This window comes from Crocodylus porosus, unplaced genomic scaffold (genome assembly GCF_001723895.1).
Source record: "Crocodylus porosus isolate Cpor-Errol unplaced genomic scaffold, CroPor_comp1, whole genome shotgun sequence".
NCBI classification, from domain to species: Eukaryota; Metazoa; Chordata; order Crocodylia; family Crocodylidae; genus Crocodylus; species Crocodylus porosus.
Window position 1 is genome coordinate 31,797,333 of NW_017728917.1, and position 12,968 is coordinate 31,810,300.

The window sequence follows — 12,968 nt, forward strand, 5'->3', positions numbered from 1 at the left end:
TGCATGTCACCTCATTTGTAGTTTAACACCCCCGGGTATATCAATAGCAATATACTTCTGCATGCCTTTTAATTTTATTGTTCAGTTTAGGATTAATTTAGCAGGATTTCTTTCTGGCTGCCCATTACATATCTGGCTTGTTGAATAAATCGAGCAGGATACAACAGTAATACAATTTTCTTTTAAGGGGGTGTATTATTAACACTGAATTGAACAGTTAATAGAGAGGATGTTTCTGCAGGAGACTCAGGATTGTGTAGTTAAAGAGACTGTCACCTTTAGAACCCATGCTTAATTTACTGAGGATGTTGGAGGTTATATTATGAAAGAGCCAGGACCTTCAGGAAGATACAGGACAACTCAATCCTGTCCTGGAGAATTGGATTATATTCCTGTGCGGATTAAAGAGCTCCTATGTCATGTGAGCCAAGTAGCAAACCTAACTTTCCGCAGGCTGTCATTTACGAGTATGAGGAACATGAACTGAGCGTCCAACTTGAGGCCTAGGGATATGAACTATAGAACTACTGAGCTCTCACAGATGCAGCTGAAATCAATGGGAGTCATGCTCTGAACACATGAAGTGCTATATTGTGTTAAAAATTCTTTTAAAAAATAAAAGCAGAACTTTAGTATCTCAAATTGGACACTTAAAATTAATGGATACTTTAGACCTTCCTATGGCTGTGGATGCATGTTGTAGTGCTACAAATGAAAATATGCACACAACCTATGGTATAATCTTTTTACATAGCAGTTTCCATCTATAAAATAGAGGTTACAATGCCCTGATATGATAGGGGTTTTATGAAAATAAATGTATTAGTATTTTCTATGATAGTAGAATCATAGAAAATTAGGGTTGGAAGGGACCTCAGGAGGTCATCTAGTCCAACCTCCTGCTCAAAGCAGGACCACCCCAAACTAGATCAGCTCAGCCAAAGCTGTCTAGCTGGATCTTAAAATCCTTCAAGGATGGAGATTACACCCTCTCTGGGTATCCTGTTTCAGTGCTTTAATACCTTCCTAGTGAGAAAATTCTTCCTAACATCTAATCTGAGCTTTCCTTGCTGCAACTTAAGACTGTTGCTCCTTGTCTTGTCATATGCTACCACTGAGAACAGTCTAGCTCCATCCTCTTTTGAACTCCGCTTCACATAGTTGAAGGCTGCTATTAAATCCTCCCTGAGTCTTCCCTTCTCCAGACTAAATAAAACCAGTTCCGTCAGCCTCTCCTCAGAAGTCACATGCCCCAGTTCCATAACCATTTCCGTTGCCCTCCACTGAACTCTCTCCAACTTGTCCACATCCTTTCTGTAGTAAGGGGCCCAAAACTGAACACAATACTCCAGATGTGGCCTCACCAGTACTGAATAGAAGGGAAATAACACTTCCCTTGACCTGCTGGCAACATACCTACCAATGCAGCCCAGTATGCTATCAGCCTTCTTAGCAACAAGGGTACACTGCTGGATCATATTCAGTGTATTGTCCACCGTAACCCCCAGGTCCTTTTCTGCAAAGCTGCTGCCCAGCCAGTCAGGCCTCAGCCTGTACTGGTGCCTGGGATTGTTCTGCCCTAAGTGCAGGACTTTGCATTTGTCCTTGCTGAACCTCAGACGATTTCTTTTGGCCCAGTGCTCCAATTTGTCTAGGCCACTCTGAATCCTAATCCCTATCCTCCAGCATACCCTACTACTCCCAGTGTGGTGTCATCTGCAAACATGCTGAGGGTGAACTCTATGCCATCTTCCAGTTTGTTGATGAAGACTGTGGCTAAGTAGAGGGCAGAGGAGTCCAGGAGAGCAGGCTGTACTTTAAGGAAGGCTTACTGAAGGTCCAGAAACAAACCATCCCAATGTGCAGGAGGACTAGCAAGTATGACAGAAGACCAGCTTGGCTTAGCAGGGAATTCTTCAGTAAACTAAATCATGAAAAGGAAGCTTATAAGAAGTGGAAACATGGACAAACAAGTAGGGAGGAGTATATGAGTATTGCTCAGGCATGCAAGGATGAAGTCAGGAAGGCCAAAGCGCAATTGGAGTTGCAGCTAGCAAGGGATGTGAAGGGCAACAATAAGGGTTTCCACAAGTATGTCAGAAACAAGGTGATCAGGGAAAGTATGGGTTCCCTATTGAATAGGGGAAGCAACACTGTGACAGAGGATGCAGAAAAGGCTGAAGTACTCCATGCCTTTTTCACTTCAGTCTTTACAGGCAAAGTCAACTCCCAGACTACTACACCTGGCAGCACAGTTTGGGGAAGAGATGAGCAGCCAACAGTGGCACTGGCAGTGGTGGCAGCAGCTGGAAGGTAAGCAGGGCGGAGGGGCGAGTGCAGCTGCAGCGGATCCAGAGGGAAAGCCCCTGGATTTCATTTAACAAGAACAGCAGGGAGCCACACTCCTAAGCCATGCACAGACAGGCATGCTCTGTAAGGGTGTGCCGGGGTTTGTACAAGGTGGGCAAACGGGAGGAGCCAGGTCAGAGGCTCTGGCAGGGAAGAGAGGAAGATACTTTGTTCTACAATAATGTAGAACTGGGTCCCTGGCGGGCTGCCAGGGACCCAGCCCCAGTGACGCTGCCTGCCCAGGGCTCCTCTGAGGCCTCCACCCAGATGAAGCCTGCAAGAAGGTTAGAGCCACCCTTCCCCACTGTCTGTGCGGGCTGCCTGGTGGGGACTCTGCGGCCTGGGGGTGGGGAATGGGAAGCAGGAGTTCCCTTGCCTATCCCATGTGCGCCCACCTTCAGGCCCTGGAGGAGCAGGTGAGGGAACTCCAGGCGGAGGTCAACAGGCTGAAGGGAATCAGGGCTGCCAAGGATGAAATTGACAGGTATTTCCATTCTCTGCAGGGTTAAGTACCCAGTGGAGAGGCACCCTGGGAGGAACCTGACGCAGCGGTATGGCAGACGGTTACCGCCAGGGCTACTCATGCTGCCGCAGTGTTGGCCCCCTCAGTACAACTGGAGAAGCGGTACAAGGCCCTCGCAGCATTGGAGAAGGTGGTAGATGAGGATGCCTTCGGAGGAGCTGATACCACTCCACACATGGAGCAGACTGAGTGATGCTGGAACACCCAGAGGAAGAGACGCCGGGTCCTCATCATGAGTGACTTCCTCCTGAGAGGAACGGAGGACCCCATCTGTTGCCTGGATCTCATGGCACGGGAGGTTTGCTGCCTGCCCAGAGCTCGGGTTCCGGACATCACAGCAATGATTCCAGACCTCATCTGGCCCTCTGATCACTACCCCTTGGTTCTCATCCATGTGGGCACTAATGACATGGCTGGGAATAATCCAGACCGTGTCATGAGAGACTACAAGGCTCTGGGAGCCAAGCTTACAGAGACAGGAGCACAGGTGTTTTTCTCATCTGTTCTTTCAGTGAGCAGACGTGGATTGCACCATAAGGCCTGCATCAGAGAGGTCAACTGGTGGCTTTGGAGCTGGTGTTACTGGGCAGGCTTCAGATTCTTTGACTATGACCCGCACTTCCATGCAGGACACATGCTAGGGTAGAACAGGCTACATCTCTCCCTGAAAGATAAGCATGTCTTCTCTTCCAGGTTGGCTGATCTCGTACAGCATGCTTTAAACTAGGTTAGTCAGGGGATGGGGATGCAGAGGCACGGGAGGATACTTCGACATCAAGCCAGGTGACACGAGCAGGAACAACCCAGGTAAGCGACAAGGGCCTGGACAAGCTTGGGAACAAGAGGGCAGCACGAATACTCATAGGAGGTCTCAATTACCTCTACACAAATGCTAGAAGTATGGGAAATAAGCAGGATGAAGTCACCCTCCTGCTAGCTAGCAAAAACCCAGACCTGGTTGGGCTTAGAGAAACCTGGTGGGATTCTACCCACAACTGGGCAGTACACATTGAGGGCTATAGGCTGTATAGACGAGATGGAGTAGGGAGAAAAGGGGGCAGTGTAGCACTCTATGTTAAAGAGCAGTACATGACCTTGATGATCAGGATGGGTTCAAAAGAGGGACAAACTGAGGCACTCTGGGTTAGAATGCAAGGGGATCATGGGGAAAAGGACTTGATAGTGAGTGTCTAGTACAGACTGCCTGAGCAGGGGGATGAGCTGGACCTAGAATTTTCATATCAGTTCATGGAGGCTGTAAGGACAAGGGATGTGGTTGTCATGGGTGACCTAAAACTACTCAAACATCTGCTGGGAGGATCAGTCAGCCAGGTCTGAATGCTCATGTAGGTTTTAGACTGCATACAGGACCTCCACCTAACCCTGGAGATCCCTAATCCTATCAGAGGAAATGCCTCGCTGGACTTGGTCCTTGCCACAGGCGATGACCTGGTGAGGGATCTGTGGGTGCTCGACTGCCTGGGCATTAGTAACCACTGTCTGCTGGAATTTACTATCCAGCACAGGGTGGTGAAAGCAAGCAGTAAGGCAAAAGTCCCTGACTTCAGGAGGGTCGACTTCAATGAGCTAAGGAGATTAGTAAGGGAGACACCGGGGACTCGGAGCTCTAAGGGGATGGGAGTGCAGAATGGGTGGTATTCCTTAAGGAGATGATCCTCTGAGCTCAGAGGGAGTCAGTCTCAATGCAAACCAAAGGGGGCAAGAGTGCTAAGAAGCTCCCTTGGCTCAGTAAGGCATCCAGGAGGGCGTGAAGGCAAAAAAGGTGGTATACAATCACTAGAAGCAAGGGGCAATCACCAAGGAGGATTACACCTCCGTTGCTCGTGATTGCAGAGAGGCAGTTAGGAAGGCCAAGGCAGAGATGGAACTAGGGCTGGCAACCAGAATTAAGGATAACAAAAAGTCCTTTTTCAAATACATAGCGGGTAAGAAGAAGGCACCAGGTAATATGGGGCCCTTACAGGACAGGCTTGGCAATCTGGTGATTGCAGCAAAGGAAAAAGCTAATCTCTTCAATGAGTTCTTTGCCTCCACATTTCTGAGCAGCAACCAGGACAACTCCCCCACTAGGGCTGTGGACAAGCTCGGGGGACACGACACCATGCCTAGGGTCAGGGATGATCTAGTTGGGGAACTCTTGGAGGGGATGAACATATATAAATCAGCAGGTCTGGATGCTCTTCATAGTATCATAGTACATAGGGTTGGAAGGGACCTAAACTTATCATCATATCCAACCCCCTGCCCCAGGCAGGAACGGGTGCCGGGATCATATCACCCCAGCCAAATATCTGTCCAGCCTCCTCTTGAAGACCCCCAAGGTAGAAGATAGTACCACCTCATATGGGAGCCCATTCCAGAGCCTGGCAGCCCTAATTATAAAGTAATGTCTTCCGATGACCAGCCTGAACCTTCTCCCTAACAATTTGTGGCCATTATTCCTAGTAACCCCGGGTGATGCCCAGGGAAACAGAGCTTCCCACAATTCCCGCTGGTCACCCCTGAAATTATTATTTCCTCCTCCAGCTCCCTCCATGCCTCTTCGGTTACCTTCACGTGCAGTGTGCCACATTAGCAACAAAACTGTTACAAGACTGTAATATCAACCCTGGGGACTCACCCTGCTCTATTAGGTGAAAAGGTCACATAGGTATCCTACTTACGAACCCCCAACTTGGTTCCGCTACCCTCTTCATCCAAGGGTACTGAGGGAATTGGCGGAGGTCATAGCAGGGCCCCTAGCACGGCTGTATGAGCACTCGTGGTGCTCTGGCCAGGTCCCAGAGGACTGGAAAGGGGCCAATGTAATCCCCATTTACAAGGAAGGGAGAAAGAAGGATCCGGGGAGCTATAGGTAACACATCTGTGGGGGCCCAGCATGGGACGTAATGCTCAGGGTCAACCAACCCTGCCTAACCTTGTTTCCTTTTATGACCAGGTCGCAAAGTCCTTTGAGGTGGATGTTGTCTATCTGGACTTCAAGAAGGTCTTTGGCACTGTTTCTCACCCCATTCTCATAAAAAAAATCTTGGTTGACAGCAGCATTGGTGCCTACACAGTCAGATGGGTGGCAAATTGGCTCGATGGTCACACCCAGAGAGTGGTGGTAGGTGAGTCATTTTTGACCCATAGGGCTGTGGGTAGTTGAGTTCCCCAGGGCTCGGTCCTCAGGCCTATGCTATTCAACATCTTTATCAGCAACTTGGAGGTGGGCATAGAAAGTACACTGTCCAAATTTGCTTATGACAGAAAGATGTGGGGAGAAGTGGGAACACTGGAGAGGAGGGACAGAATCCAACTAGATTTAGACAGGTTACAGAGGTGGGCAGATGAGAATAGAATGGAATTCAACACAGACAAGTGCAAGGTGCTGCATCTAGGGAGAAGGAACCTGCAACGTACCTATAGGCTGGGGAACTCCCTTCTCAACACCACAGTGGCTGAAAGGGATCTTGGAGTCATTGTTGACTCCAAGGTGGACATGAGCCACCAATGCAAGGAAACAGTTAGTAAGGCTAGCCACACTTGTCATGCATCTATAGATGCATCACTAGCAGGTCCAAGGAAGTGATCCTTCCCCTCTATGTGGTGCTGGTCAGGCCACAGTTGGAGTACTGCATCCAGTTCTGGGTGCTGCACTTCAAGAGGGATGTGGCTAACCTTGAGAGGGTACAGAGGAAGGCCACTCACATGGTCAAGGGACAGCAGGCCAGGCCCTACAAAGATAGACTAAAGGGCCTGAATCTATTCAGCCTCCACAAGAGAAGACTGAGAGGGGATTTGGTGGCTGTCTCTAAACTCACCAGGGGGGATCAGCAGAAAATAGGTGAGGCTCTCTTCCCCCGGACACCACTTGGGATAACAAGGAATAATAGCCACAAATAGATGGAGAGCAGGTTCAGGCTTGATATCAGGAGGCATTACTTTATGGTTAGGGCTGCCAGGCTCTGCAATGGGCTCCCAAGTGAGGTGGTGCTCTCCCCTACCTTGGAGGGTCTTCAAGAGGAGGTTGGATAGATATCTGGCTGGGGTACTATGATCCCTGCACTCGTTCCTGCCCAGGGCAGGGAGTCAGACTTGATGATTTGTTCAGGTCCCTTCCGAAACTAACAAACTATGAAATTATGACTTTCAGTAAGGCTTCTTTAAAAGCACAGCCAGCTCTCCTGGACTCTTCTCCCCCCACCAGACTGGCTTCCCAGGGGATCCTGCCTGTGAGTTCTATAGTCAGATACTATGATGGTGTATGCTACAAAACAGCCCACAAAGGGAATTAATGATTTTGTCTTTAGAGCAGGATCCAAAAAGGAGTGAAACAAGTAAGGCCTGGGGCTACACAGTGAGCAAGGATTAAAAAATAAAGCTCCAAATGAATTCTAAATCACTGCCCACTCAATTAACAGTCTGTTCTGTACAATAACTGAAGCAGGGTATGGAAGGGAGGATGAGGGGGGAGGACTGTAGAAAAAATAATGTATGATTGTATAATTAAAGACTGCAGTAATGTGCCCAAAGGGATTGGCATTTCCTAACTTTTAAGTGCCAGATTTGGCAACCTAGTAATATGTTTTTGATGCAATGTACCTTTGTGCAATATTTAACTAAGAGAATCCCGATGCAACTGCTAAGGCTTTTCTGTAGACTACAGAAAAATCTGCAGGATTAAGCAAGGACTCATTGGGCACATCCACGCATGAAGGCACGTGTGCTTATGGCAGCTCAAATAGCAGTAGCACAAATTTGTGCTGGAGATTTGTGCCTCAGCACATGTGTCTGAACATGCACTTTGGTGTGGGACAAATTGTGCCACTTGGGTCAAACTGATCCTGCCCAGCTCCTCCCAGATCTGCAGCCAGGGGAAACTAGAGGATGGCCAAAATCCATGTTCTTTGAGATTAAAATGAAACACCACTATATATGAAGAGACCAGTTGGGCAATGTTTTACTGATATGTTTACAATTTTAAAGCAATTTGGATGCCCACCAGTGCCTCTGTCATCGTAATAAAACAAATTCTAAATATCTATATAATTCAGTGTTTGCTTTTGAAAAAATCAGATCTGCCCCATCTCCTTCACTCACCAGGATGTGGGGCACTGAGCAGCTCTGACATGTCAGTGCCTTGCCCCTGTCCTCACCCCCAACCCACAGTCTTGCCACTGCCCCTCACTCCTGATCCACAGTCCCTGCCTGCCCCCACTAGCTCCCCCCCGGCAGCAGGATGCAAGTCAAGCCGTCCCACCCACTGCTTTGTGGCTCTGAGCAGTGCCAGCCCTTACTATTCTGCTTCCTGTGCCTATGCTTAGGCCCCAGAGATCCCTATGCTGTTCCTGGGAAGCCCTCACCTGGGGCTCAGGGACTGGGGTGGGCAAGCCCCTTCCCCTTCCAAACTTCCCCCCGTACAGGCTGTTCTAGGGGAGCATGAGGGGGCTCTAAGCCTGGCTCTGGTGGCCTGTCCTACCCAGAACTCTCCCCCATCCCTAACCCCCCATCTCTTTCTCTCTCACACATACCCCTGCTGCTACCTCTACCCCTTCCTCCCAGCCCATCACATCCCGCAAGGTGTTCCTAGGACCAGGAGTCCCCCCAGGTTATGGCCACATGTCTCAGCAGTGGTGTGGGCATGGAGCAGGGCTGCAGTGTGGCAGTTTCCCCTGCAGCTGTGACTCCCGCCAGCAGGTCCCATCCTGTCTGGCAGTTGGGCATACAGGGTGCAAGATTGCAGGGAGGGGCTGAGTTGGGAAAGGGTATGGGAGGGAGGGTGTAGGGTTTGGGGCAGTGAAGTTTGTGGGTGAGGTGTGAGGGTTTGGGGTTTGCAGGTTGGGGGCACTGGCAACACATAGGGGGTGCACACAGGTACACCTGCACCCTGAGATTGGTGGTGCACCCCATGAGAGAAGCACCACCAATGCTGCTGGTAGTCACCCGCTCACCACCCCCCCTACTGCTGACCGCCGGAAGCATCTGTGGCCGGTCACTGATTGCCACTGGCCGCTGCTGACGGTGGCATCTGTGGGTGGTTGCCAACTGCTGGTCAGCGCTCTCTACCTCCACCACTTGCCACGGACATCTGCAGAAGCTCTCCATTTACCACTGCCACCACCATCTGCAGGCAATCACCGTGCCCCCCCACCCTCTGGGGGCATGCATCGTTCATGGTTGAGCGTTTGTGTGGGTGGTTTGGGGGTTTGGGGGGGGTGGGGACTACTCAGGAGGGGTGTGTCCTCCATCCACCCCCCCACACGGCACACAGCTCCCCTGGAGCAGTACGTTGTTGGGGCACACTTGACCTGCTGCTGCCAGTGCACTGTGCTGCCTGAGACCTGGCGCACAGAGCCACACAAGGTTCCCAGGCAGGACCAGGCTGGCTGTTGCTGCTACCTGGGGCTCCTGACACCGGGTCAGCTCCATACGCTATTTGCAACCCCCAGGTCTCAGGTGGTGCCATACTGTCATGGGGCTGTCTGCAGTGGGCCATGAGCACCCTGACAGCCCGGTTAGCTGCTGCGGGGGGGCTATGCACTGTGAAGGTGAGCAGGTGGGGGACCCACCCCTCCCGAGCAGTCCCCTCCATCCACAAATCCCTGCCCCCCAACCCCCCTCTTACCAGGGAGAGCCTGGGTCCAAGCCTCTGCTGTTAGCCTTGCCCTACTTCTATTCCCAACAGGCAGAGAGACATTCCAGCCAGGTGTTAGAGTGTCTCTCTGGAGGACCCAGCCTCTGGTTGCCTCAGGCCACACTCCAGGAGCACACCCTGCACCACTTTTTCCCAGCACTTCTTTAATACCAGGATTTTCTGGTATCAAATTTATAGCATCTGTGCTGGAAATAGCAGCGCAGGGAACATTGTTTCATTCCTAGCATGCTTCCCCCAGCATCTCAAACTGCTTTGAGATGCTGCAACAGGTACATGCTTGCTCATCTGGATGCAGCCATTAAGTTTACCATTTATTTTCACATGAAGATTTTCAGTCCATATGAAAGGATATAATGATTCAAGAGACTTGTTATATCCTGATAATGTGGAACTTCAACAACTTTACTTTAGCTGACAGAGCTGATGATTTATTACAGCATGACTAAACTAACCTTAAATTCATCTGTTGAATCACGACATTTTGTTTAAAACAATAAGAAAAGATTACACAGTATGGTACAGCTCTGTAATTTTAGTTTTGAGATTCTTGCCCGCATCTCCAATAAAGTCTGAACAGATTAATGGACTTGTTTAAGGGATAGGTACCTGCCCTCCAGCTTGATATCACAGTAACATAATCATCCTTATACTACACTACTCTACCATTTTTTCCAGCCATGGAGTGCAAGTTTTAAAAATAAACAAATTGTAAATGAGGTACAGCATTCAATCTGTAGCAGATGTTTATATGTCTCTGAACTTGGAAACAAAGACCATCTGAGAAAAAAACTGGTCTGACCAGTTGGCAAGTGTGCAGTCTGGGAATTCAAAAGGTGGGGGAAAAAAAAGATACCTTTGAATCACATGTGGTATTCAACTGATAAAAAATACATTGTAAAATGGAAGGTTAAATAAAGCTTCTTTAGACAGACACATGAAAAGGGGGCTATAGTTTAAAACTTGGCTTGGATATAAATCCTCAGAGGACAGCAAGATGTGGAAACATTTGGTTTAGATTTACAAAGTTAATGCTACTTAAAAATTATTAGAAAGTAGTTGTAAAGGAACCTTAAGGTGCACACTGTTAGGGTAACAATAATTTGGATTATTAGAGAGCACTGGATTTGCAGCTAAAGACAAAGGTTTTACCTGTGGCCTAGCAGAGCTGCTGATCACAAAGCAGAATGATATCTAAGCCAGCCATTTGCTTATGCTAAGTAACCATTTACTTACTGTGTCAACCATTTTCTGAGAGAAAAGCAGCAAAGTGAATCTATATAAGTCTATGTGCTGTGAACCAGCTACAAAAAAGAATGAGATAAGGTAAAGGGACCCCCAAAAAGGATAGAAGATGGTACAACCTAAGACAGAAAAACAGACTAGAATGTGAAAAACAACACATAACTGGTAACAGAATCTGAGATGAACAGATGCAAAAAGGTGAATGGTGACTGGTGAAGAAGCCTCCAGAAGCTTCCAGGTTTTTGTCAAAGTCCACCCATTGACCGAAGAAAAGGAGTCAAGGTCTTAGACATGCGCTCATAGCAAAAAGACGTGTAAATGAACGAATGCATAGGCCATGCCGTGCTAATGAAGCAAACAGTAAACAGAGACAGAGCTTGAGATGGGAGGAAAAATGGATAAAACATAGCAGGAGTGAAAGTAGAGTGATTGTTAATGAGTATAAACCAAAAGTGTATAAATATAGGGAAAAACTACTGTTCATTGCTGTTGCTCATCTCTTATGGCGAGAGAGCTCATCTGAAGCCTTCTCCATTCTGAATAAAGCTGTTGTGAGCAATGTGTGCTGGCGTTTGCTCCCTGATCTGCTCTGGCTAATGAGTAACACGATACATGGGTAATTAGACCATCCTCTCCCTAGTCGCTGGGCGCCGCATAAAGTTAAGGTCTAACACACACAGTCAAGGACCTTGCACAGACAAAAGCAATTTGACTAACTGAAATTAAAGGGAGAAACTGGAGTCATGCAATGCTGGAAACTTCTTAGCTAAAATTCACAGAGTCAGAAAGCACAAAAAGTTAATTTCAACTACAACACTTGACTCAGCTGTGTCACGTACAAGTACTATTTTCTTACAATACATTTGTAACTTAATGTATTGCCGTGAATGTGTTTCCATTGACATGGTATTAAAAATGAACAAGTTTTTAGCAACTGCATTGTCTGATTTTGTGTTATTTTTAACTGTGTAAATGTAATGTTGCACAGCTTAAAAATGCAAGAAATAAGTTGCTGGGAATGACCTATAACCAAGACTTGCTGAAAGTATTTAGGAATCAAAACTCAGGGCGTGTCTATTAAGAGTTTTCTAATTAATCCATGTACACCAAATATGTAGAAGAAAGTTAATGTGTAGAAAAGATGTTTCTTCCATGATCCTATGACCTGAGATTGAAGATATTTTTCCATTCAAAGAGCTCTGAGTAACAAGGCAGCTGGGGCCACGGACAAATGTTATATCTGCAGGCCTACAAGTGCCCTGGTTGCACTACGAAGTCAAAGTAGACAAATATAAACATGTTCTGTAGTGCTAGATATATAGAAACATCACAAAAATACTCATGGATGAAACAGTAAGGTCTCTAGTGTGCTGTGTTTTATACTGCCACATGTAACGTATTTAGAGTGCACTGTAACACTGTACATGGATCTCTCAGTTTTATAGCATTCCTGTGGTGCTCCACTTTCACTTCCTCCTCCAAGGGGAGAGGGAAGGAGGAGACAGGGTGGACAGTTAATGAGTGCTGCCTGTGTATGGAGCTCTCATTAGAGCTGGAGAACAGGAATCCCTGCCAGATTCCATCTCGGAGGAAAGGCAGCAAGAGGGCACAGCAGCCCCCCTGGCTCTCCAGAGATCTATCAGACCTCTTGAGGCTAAGAAGAAAGGCCTACAAAGGATGAGCATTGGGATTCACTTCCAAGGAGGGTTATTCTGCACTGGTGCAGTCCTGCAGGGAACGAACCAGGAAAGCCAAGGCTGCAGCTGAACTCCAAATAGCTTCGAGCATCCAGGACAATAAAAAGTCCTTTTTCAGATATGTGGGGAGCTGGAGGAAAAGCAAAGGCAACATTGGACCCCTGCTAAACCAGATGGGACAACTGACAACCGATGCTGAGGAAAAAGCCAACCTATTAAATGGGTACTTTGTGTCAGTCTTTCCTCAGTCCCATGGGATGCCCATGCCCGCTACAGGACAGGGCGGTATGGGTGAGGGAGTTCCCCAGCCCTCCATTAATGCTGACATCGTGAAGGAACACCTTGAGAGCGACCTTCAAGTCAGCCAGCCCTGACAATTTGCTCCCCAGGGTACTCAAGGAGCTGGTGAGCATCATAGCCCAGGCCCTGGCATGGATCTTTAAAAACTCCTAGCGCTCTGGTGTAGTGCCCGAAGACTGGAAGAAGGCCAATGTGGTGC

At 48.1% G+C, this 12,968-nt stretch overlaps 1 protein-coding gene across 6 annotated transcripts in view; it reads right to left on the reverse strand.

The window, feature by feature from the left end:
• ATG7 (autophagy related 7) overlaps positions 1–12,968 on the reverse strand; it is a 285,204-nt gene that overhangs the window by 198,274 nt on the left and 73,962 nt on the right. The window lies entirely within an intron of this gene.